Source organism: Chiloscyllium plagiosum, chromosome 22, assembly GCF_004010195.1.
Source record: "Chiloscyllium plagiosum isolate BGI_BamShark_2017 chromosome 22, ASM401019v2, whole genome shotgun sequence".
Taxonomy (NCBI): domain Eukaryota; kingdom Metazoa; phylum Chordata; class Chondrichthyes; order Orectolobiformes; family Hemiscylliidae; genus Chiloscyllium; species Chiloscyllium plagiosum.
The window spans coordinates 29,105,445-29,127,892 of NC_057731.1; the positions used below are offsets into that span (position 1 = coordinate 29,105,445).

At 38.4% G+C, this 22,448-nt stretch overlaps 1 protein-coding gene across 3 annotated transcripts in view; it reads left to right on the top strand.

Moving 5' to 3' along the window:
- The first annotated feature begins 4,325 nt into the window (after nt 1–4,325).
- The window catches only part of LOC122561159 (carbohydrate sulfotransferase 15-like), an 83,484-nt gene continuing 65,361 nt past the window's right edge, over nt 4,326–22,448 (top strand). Inside the window, exon 1 of one of the 3 annotated variants that reach the window (XM_043712659.1) lies at nt 4,326–4,863. The gene's annotated coding sequence lies outside the window, so the exon portion shown is untranslated. Of the gene's footprint in view, nt 4,864–5,324; nt 5,494–22,448 lie in introns of those variants that run through there. The other 2 variants (XM_043712655.1, XM_043712656.1) reach the window with 2 other exon arrangements.

Genomic DNA, 22,448 nt, shown 5'->3' on the forward strand with positions numbered 1-22,448 from the left:
CTTCATTTTGGTGGTTGTTTAAAAAATGTGCAAAGGTATGTAATAGAATTTCTAAATAGAAGAAAACAAGTCAAACATTATGCCCTCCCTCTTTCCTTTGCCTTCCCTTTGCTAGTATTGCACTAACCCTGGTGAGTTGTGCTTGTTAATTGTTTAATTGGTAATGTGTGATTTAATGGTGGCTTTATTAAAATCAAACATTATTTACAAAGATTCAAGGCAGTCTTGTTAATGAGTGCTAAAGATAATTTAAGTGATAATCAGCTTTAATTATCTTCCTTTACCAAGCTGACAAGCAAATCCTGTGATGCAGTGGGTAGGGTCCTTACCCTTGGACCAGAACCTTTTAGTTCAAGCCACAACTTAAGACTTGGCTACTACAGAAATTCTATCATAATACTGCCAGAGAGTTATTTATCAATTATTCCAATTTTTTTAGAGGAGACAGGAAAACAGGAGAGTCAAGTCAGCAGAGCAACTCAGTCAGAACCACAAGCTAGCTGTGATACAACAACCCCAGAGATTAAAAGACTCCTTGTGCAAGTTCTTGCCATGAGTTGGTGTCATCCTTATACTCAGGGACTATTACGCTCACCAAGATGACTTCTTGTGCTAAATGCAAGCTAAACCGATCTTTTAGCTCAAAATCAAATCACGTGACCACCTCAGGCATAGTATTTGAATGAACTGGCAAAAAATGCTAACCCTTGTGTTTTTTCCCTGGAGCATAGATAACTAACACTAAGGAAAGCTTTTGGAGAGTTTTACTAAAATGTAGTTATTATTGGTAGGAGTGAGGAATAATGTTTAGAGATGTTTATTTACATAGGGTGTGGAATAGCATCAGATTAGTTGAGCTGGAGATTACTGGAAATTAGATACATTTTCCAAGTTATGAATCTACAAATTGAGGTGGAGACAATTGGGCAAAGGGATTTGTTTGAATTCCTGAAGCAAAAATTAGCACACGCACTTTAACCAGTTGCAACTAACAGGAGATTACAGTCTCACAAAGGTAATGATGTTTACATTTTTCAGTTTCAAGAATAACCATTCCAGATAAGCATGGAGTATGCAGCCCTCAGACATTTTTACCCAACCTCCCCTCAACTAGTCATGTTTTCAGTGCTCCAAACTTTCAGGTCTGAACATGGCTGGAGATCAAGAGCGGCGCTTAACACCATTGATTGTCTCTCTGACTTTTTGACATAACTTTCTACTGTCTTAATTAAAACCTGGTTGGGGCCAATAATGCAACAGACACTTAACATCTGAAATCAATGCAAAGCAATATATAGAGTTTTATCAGGGATAATTTGAAAAATAGGCTCAAGTAGTTCAGCAATTGTATGATACTTTGGCTTTTGTAGCAAAACCTCATTAATGTCCAGGTTTTGAGCTAACAAATAGCAAGTTGCATTCATACTATACAAATGCCAGGCAATGGCCATCTTCAACAAGAGAGAACCTAATTATCTCCCTTGACAATCATGACATTCCCATCACTTGGATCCCTGGCTATTGACACCCTGAGGTCACTATTGACCAGAAAATGAACAGGACCAGCCACACAAATAGCAAAATGTGAGGTCTGCAGATGCTGGAGAGTTAGAGTCAAAAAGTATCGAAGGAGCAGGAAAGTCAATGTTTCGGGCATAAGCCATTCATCAAGAATGGTGAAGTTTGTTTCAGCCATTCAAATACTATGGTTACAAGAGCAGGTCAAAGGTTAGGAATCTTGCAGTAAGTAATTCACCTCTGACTCCTCGAAGCCTGTCCACCATCAGCAAGGGACAAGTCAGAAGTGTGATAGAACATTCCCCACTTGTCTGGATGAGTACAGGTCAACAACACTCAAGAAGCTTGACACCGTCCAGGACAAAGCAGCCCACCTAATTGGCCTACACCCTCAAAACATCCATTTCCTGCACCACCAACACTCAATAGCAACTGTATGAAGCTCCTACAATATGTACTGCAGACCTTCAGCAAGGTTCCTTAGACAACAGCTTTCAAACTCATGACCACACCAACTAGGAGAACAATGGCAGTGGATACATGCAAGTTCTTCTTAAAGCCATGTACCATCCTGCCTTGTGGATATGTCACTGTTCATTAAGTGTCGCTGGGGCATTATGGATCTTCCTACAGCAGATAGACTGCAGCAGTTCATCACCATCTTCTTAAGGACAACTACGGATTGGAAATAAATATGGGTGCCCAACCAGAGGCACCCATATCCAATGAATGAATAATTAAAGGAAAAGGACTGACAGTTCCTGCCGAATGGTGACTTCTTCATCTATTTATGGAGTGGGAAAACTGAGATTGATGCTGAAAACCATGAACTAGGTTTACAGGCATGCACCAGGGACAAACAGTAGAAAACCAGTTGTCTGTTGTGGGGTAGTGTATGCAGTGCTGTGAGTCAATTGCACTGTGTCTAGAGAACGATGAAATGGTGGTGTCTAATGGACTCTGAGCTAAGCATACATGGGTGTCTGCAATACCGAGACATAGAATTATACAGTATGGAAACAGACCCTTTGAAACAGACAGTAGGTTGTGCCTCACAAACTGTATTGAGTTCTTTGAGAAGGTGACCAAACTGGTGGATGAGGGTAAAGCAGTTGATGTGGGTGTATATGAATTTCAGTAAAGCGTTTGATAAGGTTCCCCACAGTAGGCTATCGCAGAAAGTCCAGAGGCATGGGATTGAGGGTGATTTAGCAGTTTGAATCAGAAATTGGTTAACTGAAAGAAGATAGAGGGTGTGGTGTTTGGGAAATGTTCATCCTGGAGTTCAATTACTAGTGGTATACTGCCAAGATCTGTTTTGGGGCCACTGCTGTTTGTCATTTTTATAAATGACCTGGATGAAGGCATAGAATGATGGGTTAGTAAATTTGTGGATGACACTAAGGTTGGTGGAGTTGTAGACAGTGCTGAAAGGTGTTGCAGGTTACAGAGGGATATAGATAAGCTGCAGAGCTGGACTGAGAGGTGGCAAGTGGAGTTTAATGCAGAAAAGTGTGAGGTGATTCACTTTGGAAGAAGTAACAGCAATACAGAATACTGGGCTAATGGTAAGATCTTGGTAGTGTGGATGAGCAGAGAGATCTCGGTTTCTATGTACATAGATCCCTGAAAGTTGCCACCCAAGATGATAGAGTTGTTAAGAAGGCATACAGTGTGTTACCTTTTATTGGATTGAGTTTCAGAGCCGTGCGGTCATGTTGCAGCTGTACAAAACTCTGGTGTGGCTGCATTATAGGAAAGACGTGGAAGTATGGGAAAGGGTGCAGAGGACATTTACCAGGATGTTGCCTGGTATGGTGGAAAGGTCTTGTGAGGAAAGGCTGAGGGACTTGAGGCTGTTTTCGTTACAGAAAAGAAGGTTAGGAGGTGACTTAATAGAAATACACAAGATGATCAGAGGATTAGATAGGGTAGACAGTGAGAGCCTTTTTCTTAGGATGTTGATGGCTAGCACAAGGGAACATAGCTTTAAACTGAGGGGTGATAGATATAAGACAGATGCCCAAGAGTAGTAAGGGCAGGGAATGCCCTGCCTGCAATGGTAGTGGACTCATCAACATTAAGGGCATTTGAATGGTCATTGGATAAACAAATGGATGATAATGCAATAGTGTAGGTTAAATGGGCTTCAGATCAGTTTCACAGGTCGGTTCAACATTGAGGGCTAATGGGCATTACTGTGCTGTATTGTTCTTTGTTCTTACCAGATAACCGAATCTGATCTATTCCCATTTGCCATTTGGCCCATATCCCTCTAAACCTTTCGTATTCATGTACCCAACACATGTCTTTAAAATGTTGTTATTGTACCTGCCTCCATCACTTCTTCTGGCAAACCGTTCCATACACATACACACTCTGCATGAAAAAGTTGCCCTTCAGGTCCTTTTTGAACATGTTCCCTCACACCTAACCTATGCCCTCACGTTTTGGACTCTCTTACTTTGGGAAAATGACCTTGGCTATTCATCCTACCTATGTCCCTCATAATTTTACAAATCTTTATAAGGTCACTCCTCAGCATCTGAATAGCCCCAGACTATAGCTCAAACCCTGGCAACATCCTTGTAATTATTTTCTGAATACTTTCAAGTTTAACAACATCTTTTTACAGTATCTGTGACCTAGTGGTATCTACAGCAATGTGAATCAGATGCCTGTTGTACAGTTATACTGGAGTCCTTTGAGCTGGCTGTACTGATGTCTGGAGGACTCTGCCTCCACTGTAGTGACGTCTGAAAGATTGTGATCTGCCTGTAATGATGTCTGGGCAACTGTGAGCCAGCTGTAATGTTGTCTGGGGACTGGGCGCTGACTGTAGTGATGTCTGAAGATCTGAGAGTTGGCTGTAGTTTTGTCTGGAGGACAGATAACTAGCTGGCTGTAGTTATGTCTGGAGGTGTATGAGCTGACGGTAGCAGTGTCGGGGGGATCAGGCTCTGTGTTCTTGCTCGGCTGGGAGGAGGGTTTGTGATTGGACTGGTTGCTGCTGCTCTGTCGCCTGTGGGTTTGCTGCTGAGTCTGTGACTGGAGCTCGCTGCTGACTGACTGACTGACTGCACAGTGGCCGGATACTCGTGTTCACTTTCTCAGCCAGGAGCAGAGGAGAGAACCTTTCACCGCAAGTTGGGACATTAAAAAAAAGGAGGGGGAAAATCAAGCGACAGAGAGAGAGAGAGAGAAAACACGGAGGAATACGAAGAGAAGCAGCGAGTGAACTCTGTATTGAGCAGGAAGGTTTGTTGTGGCGATGAGTTGAAGAGCCCGGAGGTGAAGGACCTTAACCAAGAGAGGAGGGAATGTGTTAAAGCGAGAAACGGTTCGGTGAGTGAATCTACCGACTTGGATTGAGTTTTGAAGTTGTTTCCTGGAGAGCTCAGGCTGAGGTAAAGCTGGGATCCAGGACTCAGGGGGAAGAGGCTGGGACTGAGCCGCTGTCTGGAGACTGTGAGCCGGTTGTGGTGATGTCTGGTCTCCCCCGCCGCTTTGTGCAGCTTTTTACCCCTCTCCCCCCTCTCCCCCCTCTCAACTGTCAGACCCGCCGTATAATACAACCAGACCCTGAGAGGAACACACACAACCTATTTGGCCCGTTTAATACGACCAGCCGATCTACTGGGTGTCAGTTTATAAGCAGGGATGAGGGAGAATAGGCGCAATCCATGTGGAAGTAATAAAGAGAGGGTCATTTTCCTGGCCACCCCCTCCTTATGATCTCAATCTACATCATGTTCATCAAGGTGTGCTGTTATAATGACAAATGTTATCCTTTGTCCCCCCTTCAGGATGCATTTTTTCCCCACTTGCTATTTCACCTAGCTATGATATTCAAGGGTTTGTAAAAAGTGAATGCCAGCCTCAGATTGGTTCACAAAGCTGTGGCAGAAGTAGTTGAAATAAAAGCGACGGTGATCAGACTGAAGAACAGAACTCAGAAGTGGTCGACAAACTGCTGTAAGAATCCAGGCTAGATTCTCTCCAACACCGCATTTGCTTCTTTTGAACTTCTTGAAATTCTCAAAAAAAAGTATAATTACAGCCAGTTTCTCATTCTGTAGAATGGTTGCGTCTATTTTTAGTGTTTATCGAAATATTGGTCTCTTACCATAATTTTAACTATTACTTTGTTCAATATTGAAGTTTGTCTGCACATTCAAATATTCTTGCCTAGGCTTCAAAACCTTTCATTTTTCAAAAAAAAAAACTTTAAAGTGGATTTGACTGCTATTTTAAATATCTTGGATACTGTTAAGTTCACACTTTTTAAATTCAAAAGTTTATTTTATTTAAAGACACTTATAATGCTTCTTCATTGATGTCTGTCTGCTCAGAACTGTGTGCTTGCTGTTGTGTTGACATTCACTTTCCCATTCAATTTTCTTTTTTTTTGCATTACTCTTCACGAAGCTCATTACCTTATTGTGCACATGTAGTCCATAAGGTGTGTGGATGCATAAACAGAATGCACATGAAAAGTGGATTTTTTTTTGATGAATGAAAACACATGATAGATGATGAGCCATATTAATGATATTTTATAAGAAAACCTCTCTGCTAGTTTTAAAATGCATTCTGGATTAACCATTTTTAAACATGAAAGTAATAATAGGAATAAAGCAATTATCTTTTTTCTTGTTAAAAGTTCAACTTTGAAAGATAGTGAAACAATTACTCATGTGAGTCAGCTGATTATTTGGTTCATTTGTGGAAGTTACTGTGACACTTTAACAATTTTCCTTCCAAAAATGTAATTGTGAAACAGATATGAAATTAAGTTAGGTAATTTCTATAAGTTATGCTGAACAACACACTTTGGAAACTGTATCCCAGGGAGAATAAATTGTTGCTATGACAACTGAGAAACAAAATGTATTTCAGCCTACTGAGCCTGTAACATTAAACGGTCTGTGTTAGCCTGTGTATAAAAGTTGGAACCCAGTAAAATCAGGTGAAGTTTCTGTTATGGAAAAAAGATTATCTCTCACTCTGTCAAAGACTTTTATTTTCTAGTTAGGTATCTGGTTCGACAATACACGCTGTGCAGTTTTTTCTGCCTGTTTTCCAGTCAAATATTAACAGGAGGAGGTTGAGGCATTAGCAGAAAGTGTCTACTTTTCTTAAGTGAATTTTGTGTTCTTCAACTTCGAGGATATTCAGTGCTGACATTTTTAGTTTTGAGCACCCAATGTTTCCATCAATCAAGCAACAAGTAGAAAGTCTCCTGGCCTGTAGTTGAAGAAACTAACTAAATGAGGGAACATTAAGTACAAACTTGCTCCCAGTTTTATAGGCCTACACTAGTACAAAATTATTATTTTTTAAAATGTTGAATAGACATGTGGAATTGTGGCAAGTAGTTATTGTAGTTAGTCTGGTTGGTTGTTCTTCATCAAGATCAATATTTTAAAAATTGTGCATGTATGCATTTTTAAAAAATTGCTTTCTCCCCTGATGTTAAATACAGATGATCAGCAGCAGATTGTGACAGTATTGTAGGTTCTAGTCTTCAATCTATTTGTCACAGAGAACATCTGGCAAACTTTAATCACTCGAAATCATTATCTTACTCAGCTCCTCCATCGATGAAACATTTACTTGTATTCTGTCATCACTGGTCTTGATGGCTTTATTGTTTTCATGCTGGTCACCCTTTCTTCTTAAATCCCAATTTCTCCAACCTTGTTGTGCTTACCCTAAACAACCGCTGGCTCAGCATTTCATAAAGCATTATATTCAATAATATCATGTTTTAAATATATTTTGATGGTTTAGGATTGCTTATGATTACCAATTCTCCTGGATTGTTCTGGAATGTCCTGAAATTAATGGCCTGCATACTCCTCCAAGTGTCTGAGAGAAAAATCATAGAATCACTAGTGTGGAAGGAGACCACGTGGTCTATCAAGTCCATACTGACCCTCCGAATAGGATAACCCCCAGACCCAACCCACTACCCTATCCCACAACCCTGCATTAACCAAGGCTAATCCACCTGACCTAATGTCCTAGACATGACAGGCAGTTTAATATGGCCAAATCCATGTAACCAGCGCATCTTTGGACTCATAGAGGTGTTTTTTTACCTCTTTTGCTCTATGCAGACTCAAAGCAGGACCTTGACGTGTTCTAGATTCATTCGTGGTTGGAGCATGTGTACTGTAAGTGATATAAAAGCAATATAATGAATGGAGTGGTTTTTGGGATGCAAAGAATTTTGTCAATTGTAGCTGGCATTGTTGATCACCAGCTGCAAAGAGTGTTGTGCCAGATCTACAATGGTAGACATTAGGAGCAGGCAGCTGGAAGAAGCAAGTCATATAATGATACGTCCAGGCATACAGTCCAAGAGAGTTAGAAACACTAATCTTGCCTTTCACCATCTTTTCTGCAAATGCCTTCAACTCGCTGTTCTCCTCCGAGTGCTCTTTCATCTCTTTCTGGGTTTTTGTGCCTCTTGCTTTGTTTCTCATTCCCGTACCTGTGATGATGCCACAGCCTTTAGCTAACTTTGTGTGAGTAAATGAAACATCCTCACTAAAGCACTCCATGCCTCTTCCTCCTCATGTATAAGCTTTCTACCTGTCTTTGGCTGCTCATTGTTATTTTGTTCATTTTTAACTCATCAATCTTTGCTCAGAATATTTTGATACAGTGTCCTTAACTTAACAAATGAATAAATTTATATTCTTATTCGGAAATAAATGGGAGCCTAGCCCCATTGAGGTAAGCTAAATTGAAAATCTGGCACATCATGTGCTGAGGCTCAGTGGCTCTCTATTCTTACTGTTCCCATTTGAACTTTTTAGTAAAAAAGATGCAAGAAGGAGATAAAGGACTGCAAAAGTTTCTTGAAAAGAGAATATATACATTTAACCAACCTGCTTAGACATTCATGGCAACATGTCCTTAATCTTCTGGCTCAGAGGTAGAGACACTACCACTGCACCTTACGGGAATAAACATGACCATCAATAGTGTTTGAAATCTTTGCTTCATGAATTAACATCTTCCATTACATTACCAGTGTAATTCAGACAAACTGTATTAATTTTGTAAGTAATCACAGAAAATTAAGAAATACTTTGCAACTAAGGGACTAATCTCTGTCAAAACAAATATTTTTTGGGAGGTGAGACCAGCTGTGGCAATGATGTAATTAAGGCCTAAACACTTGAGGCATTTAGGAATCTTAGAATGATTTATGTCACTGTGCAATCAAGCAAAATAGTTTTGTTACATTTTTAATGAAGGCTGTATACTTTAACAGTTTTATGTATAATATTTCCCTGAACAGACGCTAGTCCGCATCAGTCAGTTTTCTTTCTTGATTCTGATTCTATGGACTAGCCGAGTAGCTCTTTTGGGAGCTGGCACAGATGCGATTGTGGAATTGCCTTCCTGTGTATTATAGAATTCTCAAATTTTATGAAATCTTCCTCCAATGCTACCTATCTAACTCCAATCTATACAATTTTCATCACTCAGAACTAGCTGCAATACCTTCCAGTTGGATGTCTGAGATGTTTGGATTGAGCACTCCATCAGTGACTGTTAATGATACACTGGGACTTTCAAGAGTTGGAAATCCAGCTGGTCATGCCAATTATGTCACTACATTACATTTGAAAATCTTTTTTTTTGTCTGCATAGTACTCCATCTGATAATATTGTTTGAAACTAATACAACTCATCAAACACATATGGCGGCAGAGAGTGATGGGCAGTCAGAGAATTGTGTCTGCAATTTTGTTTTGTTTGGTGATTGCATTCAGTTTTTCAAAAGAATGTTGGAAATCAGTGATAGCAAAATTCAACATTGAGTTATTATTTCATTCATAATGCAGGAAATAATACATATGTATTTTTACTATATTTAAGCACTGTATGTTGCACAGTTAAAGTAGTAATACGCAAGTCCAAATAAAGATGAAAAGATCTGGGACAAGACCAGTGGTCTTGCTGGAGCTGACTCTGCCATTTTCTTCCTGTTTTGGAAAATGTGCACAGTAAGGTGAATAATGTTCACATCAAAAGCACTCTTGAAAATGGAGTCTGATAGACTTCAATAGTAATTAGCATTTAAGGAAGGTAATTGTCTCTGAATTGATTAATTATCTCCCAAAATGTTTTTTTTTCCCTTAAACTTAGTATACATTTTACACTCTCCAAATATTTTTATTCTGTTTCCGTCTTTGCGTAGACAAGAGTAAAATCTGCTGTTGTTTTATGCAAGTAGTCAAATTTTTCTTTTTAACTTCTACACCATATTTTAACTTGTAGTTTGCTCTTCTCAGTTCTTGGCAGTTTTATGGCTGCCAGTTGCCTTCTGGTGTATCTCTTGTATCAATTAATTTACTGATCAGGAAAGGATGAACTCATTTCTCTTTAGAATTCTCAAAAACACAGTATTGCAGATGCTAGATGATTGAATGTATTCGAGGCTAAATTAGACAGATCTTTGTTTGGCAAGGTTGTTAAACATTTACGGAGGTGTAGCAGGCCGGCTGTTCAATCCATGATCTTTTTTGAATGGCGGAGCAGGCTCAAGAGCTCAAGTGGTCTACTCCTGCTTTTAGAGTTGGGCCATGGATCAGCCATAATCCTTTTTGAATGGTGGAGCAGCTTGAGAGGCTGAATGGCCCACTCCTGTTCCTATGTATTCATATATGTGTTCAAGATAGTCAACAAGAAATCAAATAATGAATTCAGAACAGAACTCTCTGCATAGATACTAATGATAGTGGGCACAGCTGATATCAATGATACAAATGCATTTAAGGAACAGTTTGGTAAGCATTTACTAAAGGGAGGTTGAGGGTTGTGCTGATAGTTAGATGAGGAGGGATACAAGACACTCAAAAGGTGTGAAAATACTGCTTGGGCCAAATGGCCTGTTTCTGCTCTGTATAGTGTGTGATGTTTTGCATTGAATCTTTGATGTGAGCTTCCAGCAGGGAAGTACCCTGATCAGGAGCCAGAATCCTGGTTTAATTTTCTTCATCCAAAAGAGATTGCCAATTGTACCAGTTCCACTGCTACCTCAGCATTGTTTATGGCACACAGTCCTGGATGGTGCCTTTAAGCCACCAAGTCTTCAATAGATTTAATGTCTATTTTGGACACTATTGTAGATTCCACTTCTTGTACAGCACTGGGTATCATTAGGGGACATATCTTTGTTAGATGCTGCCACAAGAAAATGTAAGTTGATGTGATGCAACCAAAATACAAAAACAGCTTAACTATCACTGCATGGAAACTCCAAATATAAAGACCAAGCAGTGTTGATAAAAGTGAAAGTCAGTGAACTAATTTTGAACCAGTGTGAGAAAATCGGCTGCTTATAAAGTCAATATTGGGCCTTGCCTGCTCTTAGGGGAGTGGAACTCGCAGCTGCCAGAATGCTGTAGCTTTAAGACAATGTCAAACCTTTGGGCTGGGGTCAAATTTATGGTGGGAGGAAGAGTGCCAGCACATATTCTCATAATTGGACACCCATGTTCATAGGTTCCAAGAATTTTACAGCTGTACCTTGTTGCTGCAATATTTTGGCGGATGAAGAAAGCCTAAAAATTAATCTTCAACAAAGAAAATGTGTCCCCTTTTAAGTGTTAAAACAATTGTCCTGTCTTTCATCACGATTTTGAATGTTTGACCAATTAAGTTTCTAAAATGATCAGAATAAAAGTTTTACTATATTTTACGGTATAAGTAGAACACAATCATAATTTAATCTACTCCAACACATTCTAAAGTTTATTTTTGATTTGGTTTGCTGATTTATTCACTGCACCAGGGTCATAGTGCAGGAAGGGAAACTGTGCTGGACATTTGCTAACATTCCATTTTTATCTGCTGGAATATTGATGATGGTTGTTTAGCATGAGTGTTCTCATTAGTCCTTTCAGTCTGTGCTAAAGTAGATAGCACCCACCATGCTACTCCCCAGTGGTATAGCTGAGATTGGAAATTCACCACATGGCAAATCATGGGCACATTTTCTCCATTTAGGGCTTTTTAACTTAAAAAGTTTTCCAACAAAAAAAAATAACGAATCATATTAGTACGTTAAGCCACAAATGCTGCAGTACTTTTGTGAAAGCATAGCCACAGGGTTAACAGTAAAGTCTTAATAACATGCTGTGTTCCTTTAAAGTGGTGCACTGGACTGAAAGAGGATGGGTCTGATGTGTATGACATGGGCATGGTGATTCACTTGGTATGCTAATTAAAGACTACCACATGTATCCCGGGAATAAATCTTAACTGAGCCACGTTCAAAACTTGTGCAATTCTTATGTCATACAGTCTCCATTTAAGAATGCCTGGGTGTTGACTGCATATCAAGTTTCTCTATATTTAAATTTGCTGTAATAGAAGCTTGCCACTAACATTTTATAGTAAATAAATACAACACAATGTTTTTCTATTTTTATTCTGCCTTTGGCTATGATAATAGGATCAGTATTGTATAATGATGAAATTGTAGCAATTGGATGATTTTAACTTTGTGTCATTGTTTGACCGGGTGGCTTTGAATAGTAAAGATAAATATTGTAACAGCAGTCATGTTGCTAGTTTGAGTAATGTGAATTTTAGAAGTCAAAGAAAATAAGTCAATTTCTACTGCAAAGGGCTTTAAGCTACATTTAAAAAAAAAAAAAAAATTGCTTCTAGTTCCTTGAGTCACCAGGATGTGGCTTTGCAGTCTGAAGTAGCAGACATTTAAACATCTTTGCTATGTAAAATCAGCTTGATCATCGTGGTTTTGTGAACAAGCATTAACTAGGTCAGAGATTTCCAAACTATTGAGATGAGGTGCGAGGAAATTATCAACGGGCAATGGTCAAGCCAACCATAACTCAACAGCATACAGAAGTCTAAAATTGGCCAGGAGGATTTAACAGTAGAATTTCATATCAATGGTGCTTGCAATTATTTGGAATATAGCTAGCATTAATGGAGCAAAATCCATGATTTATTAGTTCTGATTTTACACAAGTGGCCATAGGATTTGGGACATTCAGCATGAGCCTTTTTGAAATTTGTTTGATTTATGATGATATGAATTAATTCTACTGTGGCCATTTTGGACTGGTAAAATCATGTCGCAGAGGACCTTGGTAATTATTGTTGCTTATTATTATTGACCAAATAAGACATTCAATCAAAAGGTGCAAAAAGAACCAATAAAGCTGTAGAGGCTGAATCAGGTTGATAGTGAATTGTGCCTGGAGACTATTTGTTTATTTTGTTTTCATTGTTGGTTTTGCTGCCAACATGCCTGGTAATGCCAAAGACAATAACTTTCAGAACACGATGCTCCTTTGGCATCCGGACACATTCAAAATCAAGATAAAATAATTTTATAAAATAATATTCACTTCCAGCAGTTGAGACATGTTGTATTAAGCATGGCTGCTTGGGTGGAAAAACAAGTGAATTTTGACCTATGGTTCCTAAACCTTTTCATCACTGGGATTTTCCTTGTGCTGTGTTCTGTTCTAAACTAGTTGGTAGAGATTAATTGCTTTGATCAGTCAACAACTCTATTGTCAATTTATCATGCAACTATCATGATGCTGGAGCTCAAAATATTGGCCATGGTTCGTTTTAACCTCAAGTTCAAAGTTCATATCAATGTGGAGCAATGGAATGTCCATTGAGTGTTCCACATCCGTTTTGTACTTTGCGGATTTTAGTATTTATACATTTTGTACAACTAGGCTATCATATACTTAACTCAGTGATTGAGACAGCAATTCCTAAACACAGTGGGATTACACATGCTTTTTCTCTTTTTCTCTTGTATGCTTTATTCCCTACTGCTTATAATTTGGCTAGTACTAAATGATTGGAGTTAAATACTGAGCTGTACCATAGCAGGAGTCACTGTGTGCTCAAGGGAAGAGGGTAAAGAAAGAAGGCAAATGGAAGTCATGCATACAATGTACTTGCATTTTCTGCAGCATTCCAAATAGATAACTCGCTGCACTAAATTCCCCTCAACAGCACCCATGGAGGAGTTGCATCAACATTGTAGGTTCTCTTGGGTTCTGACCTCATCTTTAAAGCAATTTCTCTGGAAACTGCTGTTTTCCAAATTCCTTTAATCTCCTCTTCCTGTACAGAATTTATTCCACAGCTAATTTTTCATTGCTACTTGTTTATTCCATGTAGTGAGGATTAATTTTGAATAAAGACATGATTACATGTGATATCCATTCGTAATCAATGGAGAAAACAACTAGCTCCTGAAATCATTACCACCATTGTGCTCCTCTCCAGAGCGGTGTTTAAGGAAAGTATCCATCCTTCATGACTGTTTAAAGCTGTACTTTAGTGAACATAAGTCTAGAAAGTACAGTTGTCAGCTGTCTTTGTTGATATGGCACCATCTGCTGGAGCTTACTTCACTCTGAAGTGAACTATCCTATATTACACTGAATTCCTTCTTTAACACAAAATTATCTTTCAAACTGCTTCCTTTCAATTTTTAAAAATGTTTTCATTGCTACTCAACATTATCTTGTAATTTACAAAGATATCTGTAATTGATTATCCCAGAGTTTATCTTTCCTCTTCAAAATATTTGATTGCAACAGAAGTGGAGGTACAAGTGCCGAATTGATGCTTTTGCTCCGGCACGGATAGCAAAAGGCTAAAGCAAAAGCAGAATAACCCAGCCAGCCATTCTGCAACAATATCTACTGCTTCCAACATGTTTTCAGCAGCAAAAAAAACAAAGCACCTCAGCAAGACAGTTTCCTGCGGTGTAGTCTGAGGAGGCAACGTAAAAGAATATTAATGAGTCTATTGTGATTCTTTTGTATTTTACCCACTGGATGTATTGCTCACCTTCTTCTGAGAACGCTTGTGATACATGTCAAAAAGAAATCTCTTTTTTTTCTCTGTGAAAAGTCGAATGGGCTGTGCATGGCCTTAAAACATTTAATTTGTTTTTCCTTGTTGATGTCGTCTGAGTGTTTATCCCTCACTTGCTTTCATTGCTTCATGAGGCAGTGTTTATGATCACCATCATTCCCAAAAGTGACATGGCATGAAGAACTGACAGTGTGAGCACACATTGTTGAAGTTCCTTGTTGATTTGGAGACTTTAGATGTTAAGATTTCTTCCTAGGTAGAGAATTGATGGAGGAAGGATGATGGAAGAAGAAAAATATTTTCTGTTTTTTGTTTCAATGTGAATTTTGATTTATATCAAGAAATGACTTCAGATCAAATGTTTATTTTTGATATTTCATTAAGGATAAACACAATGCTTCACTGCAGGTAAAAAATGTAAAATGGTTTTCAAGTTAAATTTATTTTATTCATTGTCTCTGATTTTGTTTTGAGTTTATTTCACATACTTGAAGGATCTCTCCAGGAATGGCCTGTTTCATAGCACCCCTGAGAAAGTAAAATATCGAAATTAAATTCCTGAAAATTTTCTCCTGCACTTTAGTGGCTGAATAATAATTGTCAATGAGTGCTGTGGTGTCTAAGCTACAACCCCTACTCTAAAGGTGCTGAAGAAGTATTTGATTAATACTTTAAACATACTTGCAAAATAGAAAATTAGGAAAAAGCTGTTTTCATCTTTTGCTGTTCAAAATTCATTGGAGTTTTTTTTTTTCAGTTAACAGCATCTGCAATATATTCATTTGGCAACTCGATGTCAAGAGGTTGGATCTTGAGCCACTTTGGAATATGGGAATCCAAGGGAATAGTTGAAATGTGGTTGAGGTGACTATCATTAATATGTTCAAGGCAGAAGCTAGATAAGCACAACTGGAAGAAAATTTGTGGAAAGGATCCTGTGAAACATCAATACCAGCATGGACCTGTTGGGCCAAATGGCCTCTTTCTCTGCTGTAATACCTTCATTGCAACATCCAACATACTTGGTGTTTTCTGTTGCATTGTCACTCAGTCATTACAACAGAGAAACCCTTTAAGATTTTCTTAATGAAAAATGATCTGTAGCTCTCAACCAAAGGTATTTTCTCATTCTTCCCAAAATAAATCAGTAAGTACATTTCTTATTGGGCAGTCTTACTCATCAAAATTTGATCTTAAACTATAACAAATATCCTTATTTATTCCTTAAATGTTATTGCTGTATTATCTTTTAAATTTCTCGCAGCAGGCACTACAATTTACCATTCATAATGACTTGCCTGAATGGACAGAGCACTGACTGAATGAATAATATTTAGTGAAATTAAATAAAATGTCGGTGGAGAGCCACCGAAGGGAATAATTAGCAACTTCTCTGCCAGCTTGAAGTCTGGGGCTGAACAAAAGGCAGGTGGGCTCCTGGCTTGCGTTCTCATGTTTTGTTTTGATGAAAAATCAGACATGATCAGACGATGAAGTCTCTGGGGAGCCCATGTAAAGTCTGACAATCTCCAATGAAGTTGGACAGGAGACAAGCATCTACAAGAAGTGTTTAAGGTAATTGGATCAAGGGTATGCACTGATCTAACGATGGTTACCATGTACTAACTTAGTTATTTATGCATTTTGGGAGCCAAGAACACAGTATGAGCTATGCCAATAATGAAAGGCTTCAAGTTACTGTTGTGATCACAGCTTCTAAAAACTGGTGAACTAGATGCAGTAGAGGGATTACAGATACTTCACAAAAATTAAAGCAGATAATTTTTGTTTTGCGGTGTTACACTGGATTATAGAATTAGGACATCTTAATTTGCTGTTTCACAACAGGTTTAATAATAAATGGAGCCGTGGACTCTATTATAGTGATATCAACATGTTGAATGTTGATGAGGCATTTGTCATAACTGTGGTGCGGTTGTAACTAGCCCGATGTATTTTATTTAATGTCTTAAATGATTATTTTAATACACCTGTAGAATTCATAGAATTTCTACAGATGTTTTTGAACATTTGCTTTGCTGTGTATTTTTGATTTCAAACTTAATTTTTAGGAAAATGCAGCTTTAAGGTACATTTAAATAGATAATGTTAACTGGAAGTGGCCCTGTACAGTTACCTAGAGTGCAGTTGTATCTGTGTGCAGCTGGTGTACACTTCACTGAATTGTGACAGGGATGATCACTTATCTGAGGGCTTTTGCAATAAACGTGACATTGTGTTCATTCTGGAGTGAAATCTTGTAACACTGGAGCAACAGTCCATTTCAACTCAGTACAGGTTGTGCCTTTGTTAAGCATAACCTTTTTAAAATCAAACCTGGACCAGAGTTAATTCTCTGGGCACCACATGACAGGAAGGAAGGGGAAATTGTATGAACTAAGGTGGTATTCGATGGAGATTTGAAGGTTGAAAGGTAGTGGTTTGATCAAAGATTTCAAGATAATTATAACAATAAGTAGGTTAGTGTGGGAGTACTATTGCAGGGAGGGCTTAGGATTGGGGAATAGTAAAGGAAAAAGATAAAGTCTTTCAGGAGTGAATTTAAGAAATATGTAAAGGGTGATTAGAGGTTTAGAATTCTCCTCCACAAACTTTTAATTTAAAAACCTATGTTATTGAGATTTTGGGCAAAGCTAGGTATACTGAATTGAGTTATAGATTGGCCATGATGCCATTCATTGATGGAACAGACTTCAGTGGCTACATGGTGTACTCCTGTTCCTATTTAAAGCTTGGAGTGAAACAGAAAATAATTTTCCTTTTTTGAGGCAAATGCAATATATGGCGAGAGTAGTTTAAACACAGTGTACAAATTGCAAATGAAAACTGTAATATAAACATTCCAGCACCTTATCCTTGTATTGTGTAGAAATGTGGATTGCCATGGCTTTTCTGTGAAATTCTTCCACTTTGTGATAGGTGAAACCAGTGAGAAATGAGGAGCCATCATTATATTTATGGTACTACAGACTATATGAAAACTGATTAGGCTGATATCATCGCTGTTGTGATCACTGAGGTTTCATTTCTTAAAATTTATATATTTATTTGTGGTCTGAATAGAGTCCTTTTTCCAAACATCATCTGGGCAAAGAAATATAACTAACTTTTTTGGTTCGTTGTATCTGCTGCTTGAATATTCTTTATAATATTTGATCTTTGAGTCATTTATATTATTCTTATATATTTGAGATATCTCCCATCCTCCAAAATTGAACTGTAGCGTCAGCTACAGTAGTGTTCAATGATATCAACATGTCAATAGACATGAGCTGCTATTAGCTATCCTTCAGTGATTCATACAGCACTGGCCTTTTGAGAGTCAGTTTATTGTTTACCAGTGATGTTATTTTGCAGAATAAGACTTGAATCTGTGAAATTCAAAATCTAAAGTTCGAAGTAACCCATTTCATATAGGAAATGTATCCATGCAAAGAATGAACAAATTAATTTGTCTTTCTTTTATCATTTTGTAAATAATCATGCAGAACTACTGTGCTGCTTTTGGCAAATTGCCTTCAGGCCTTTAATTAACTATCAATTTAACCATTTCAAAAAGTAATATAGTTTGCTAGTGTACAATTACTGATACTTAGAATGAACCAATGCAATGCAAATAGTTGGAGAGCAGATTTCCCCTATATTAAACCTATGTGCTATGATATTTAATTATTTTTAATCAATCTGTCAGGCATCTAATGGTGCACCTCCAGGGCAGGTGGGACTTGATCTTGGATCTTCTGACCCAACACTAACTCCACACTATAAGACCCTTCCTACAATTTTTATACTAACTCACATCATGTAGACATCAATAGCAAATTCAGCATTTATTACCCTACCTTAATTGTCATTGGAGGGTGCTAGCTCTTCAGGACTAGTGGCGTTATTAGGGACGTTTTCCACTCATGGTGAAGGCAATATTTCCAAATCAGGTGGTGTGTGAGTTGGAAGTGGTAGACTTCCCAAGTGCCGCTGGCTTTGCCTTTTGGGTGATAGAGTTTGAAGGTTTGAGAGGTGCTGTCAAAGAAGTCAAGGTGATTTGTTGCCTTGTATTTTGTAGATACTGCTGTAGTTGCAGTGTATTAGTGGTGGTGCAGTTTGAAGAGGGTGGATTGAAGAAGGTAGCTGCTTTGCCTTGGAAGGTGTTAAGCAACTTAAGAGCTTTTGGTACTGCATTTGTCCAGGCACGTATGGAGTATTCCATCTTGTAGTTTCTGACTTTGAAATACTGAGTAGTCAAAAAATGAGTTACTCAGCCACAGCATTTATATTATCTGGTCCAGTTCAGTTTCTGATCAATGGTTACCCCTAGGATCTTAATAATAGAGAATCAGTGATAGTAATGTTGTTAAAAGTCCAGGCAATGTACTTAGACTTTATTATTGGAACTGTTCATAGTCTGGCAAACATACAGTATGAATGCTACTTGTCACTTAGCAGCCAAAGCCTGAACATTATCCAGGTGCTGCTATGTGTGGGCATGGACTCCTTCACCATGTGAGAACTATGACTGGAACCGAACAGTAATCATTAGCACTCTTCATCAGTGCAGACCATCTGAAGGTTATTGATAAATTGGCACTAGGACACTGTCCTGAGGAACTCCTGTTGTGGTATCTTGAAACTGAGATGATTGACTCCAAAAACAAAACCTCTGTTTTTGTGGTAGGTATGACTTCAGTAAGTTGTGTGTATCTTGTTGATTTGTATTGACTTCAATTTTACAAGCAACTTTCCCAGAGATGTCAAATATGAGAACAGTAGGCTGTTCGTCTCTTGCTCTAAGACTCAGTTTCTGGCAGATTTGCATCTCAGCTCAATTTTGCACTCACTTTTCTTTCAATCTTTTGATACCCTCATTGGTCAATAATCTGTCTCTTTCAATTTAAAAACTCTTACTGACTTGCCTGAATTTTGCTACTACATGATTTGGCGCTAACTTTAGAATTGAGTAACTTTGTTTTTGATTCCCCTATTCCACCTGAAATTAATTATTTCTCTCTCTCTCTCTCTCTCTCTCTCTCTCCTTCCTACAAAATCTATTTAACATACAGCAAGTAACTGCAATGTCTGACATATGAAATGCTTACATTATTGCCAGTACAACAGAAACAGATGACTTTGAAGCTCATTTGTAATCTTTTAATTGATTTGCTGAAGAATGATAGATGATAATCTTTCCAGATGTTAACAAAATGGAATTTTTAAAAAATTGAAACCAGTTTGGAATGGAGGATCTATGATACTTGGGAAAACAGAGGCTGGATGTAGTAAATTGATATTTGTTTCTTTACTGCTAATGGGTAATTTGAATGGAGCGTTAATGTGGTGATCATTCAAAACGGTGTGATATCTTATCAACTTACTTAAATATATCTGCTTATTGTAAGATGGCAATAGAGGGTAATATCTCAGTCATTTTTAACAAAACTTGATGATATATACCTCCTGAAATAATAAAATATTCCAAGGGACTACAGAGGCATATTATCAGACAACATTTGACACCAAACCATATGAGAGTTTAGGACAGCTTTTTTAGTTCAATTAGGAATGTTGAAACTTACCTACAAGTGTTGTTAGAGCTACACTCATCCAGACAAGTGGAGAGTATTCCATCATATTCCCGACATGTGCTTTGTAGATGGTGGACAGACTGAGTACTATACAGCTTAGAATTCCTAATCTCTGAACTTGCAACCACAGTGTTTATATGGCTGCTCTGGTATAGTTTCTGCTCAGTGGTAATCCCAGGGTGCTAATAGTGTGAGAGTCAATGATGGTAATGTCAATGAGCAACAAGAGACCATGGTTAGATTCTCTCCTGTTGGATATTGCTATTGTCTGGCACTTGTGTAGCAGAATAGTTACTTGTTGCTACAGCCCAGGCCTAGGGATTGACCAGCTGTTGCTGCATTTGGATATTGTCTACTTCAGTATCTGAGGAGTCCCAAATGGTATTGGATATTGTGCAATCATCAGTGAACATACCCACTTCTGACATTATGATGGAGGGAAGGCCATTGATGAAGATGGATGAGCCTATGGCACTACCTAGAGAAATTCTTGCTGAGATGTCCTGGAGCTGAGATGATTGACCATCTTTATTGTGCCAGGTATGATTCAAACCAGTAGACTAGTTTCCCCTGAATCCCATTGACTCCAGTTTTGCTAGGGCTGCTTAATATTGCACTTGGTCAAATGTGACCTTGATATCAAAGGCAGTCACTCTCACCTCGCCTCTGGGGTTCAGCTCTTTTGCCCATGTTTGGATCAGGGCTGTAAAGAGGTCAGGTGCACACTGGGTTTGGCAGAACCAAATCTGAGCATCAATGAGCAGGTTGTTGTTAAATAGGTGCCACCGTTTAGCACTGTTGATGTCAACTTCCATTATTTTAATAATCAAGAGTAGACTGATTATATGGTAACTGGTCAGATTGGATTTGTCCTGCTTTTTGTGAACAAGACATAGCTGAGCAATGTTTCACATTGCCAGGTAGGTGCCAGTGGTGTAACTTGGCTAGGGATGCAGCGAGTGTAGGGGGGAGACCAAGTGGGATCATCCACATGGTACTTCTGGCTGAAAATCCTGACCATGATGAAAAGCTTGATCAAAAAGTTCAGTTCCAATGTGTGCCTTAAAGGAAGGGTGAAGTAGAGAGGTTGAGGGAGTGTGGCCTATTGTTTACGGTCCCTCTTGAAGCATGGTCACTTGTGGAGCAGTTAAAATCATGGATGCTGGAGAGACAAGAACTAAAAGAGTTCAGTATGTCAGAGGATTGAAAGGTTGCACGAAGTCAAGGGTAAGAATTTAAAATTGAAGTATTCTCAGCCAGGAAAAAGTGCAAGTCAGCTAGCTCATAGATAATATGATAATAAGACATGGAGTTAGTTACAGGCTGCAGAGTTTTGGATAGTTTTATTCTTATGAGGTGAGTATTTGGGGGATTTAAGAGTAATTCATGGGAGTAATCATGCCTTAAAGTAACGATGGCATGAATAAGAGTTCAGTTGATGAGCTGAGCTACTGAAAAGAGTTAGATAGTTTTCCAGAGGTACGGTTACACCGTCATAGTGGTGGAATGAATATGTAATTGGAAAGTTGACTCAAGGTTGAAAACAACACCAAGGTTACAGTCAGGGTCAAGTCAAAGGTTTAGCCTTCATACTATCTGGCTGGAGGAAATTTCTACTCATCCACTTCTGGAGCTCGAGCAAGTTGTCTGCCAACTTCGAAACAAAGGAGAAGTTGAGAAAGCTAATGGGAAGGAAGATGGAGTTGGGTGCAATCAGTATAAATGTCAAAACAGATGTTTTCTCATGTCACCCATGAGGACCAGCAGGTAGATGAAAAACACAGGGTCCAAGGTTCCATCTTTGGAAGACATGGTGAAGAAACAGGAAGAGAAATCATTGCAAGTAATTCTGTAGCTATGCTTGAATAGATAAGAATGAAGCCAGGTGAGAGCATTCACACCCAGCTGGTTGCCAACGAGAGCTTTTTAATGAGGATTGTGTGGTGAACCATGACAAAGATTGGTGATTTGTCACTTACAATAAGAGGACATAGTTTGCCTCTGTTTGAGGAATAGAAAGATCTTGGTTTTCATTATAGTCCAGTTGCAAATCTTTTTAAAGGCATGTCTGCGAAGGATGCTATCATGTCAAATATCGTTTTCATGGATTTGAGAAGTACAAGATTTTCTTTAACTTGTATTTTATATGACTATTCAACAATAGAAAACACTTTAATACCTTTTGTGTCTAATGAGACATATGTCTCCTGCAAGTCAGTGTTCCTTTTTGCACAGATGGACATCAATAGCCTGTTTCTTTTTACCCTACTTGGTTTGGCTGTTAGAGATTCTCAACATATCTGTCACCCATTGTGTTTTATCATTATAAAAAAACATACATTTTGATGAAAGACAATATCTTGAAAGATGCTATTTTCTGCACTGTAATTGCTTTCCTGACTGGTCATCCATGTTTCATACTCT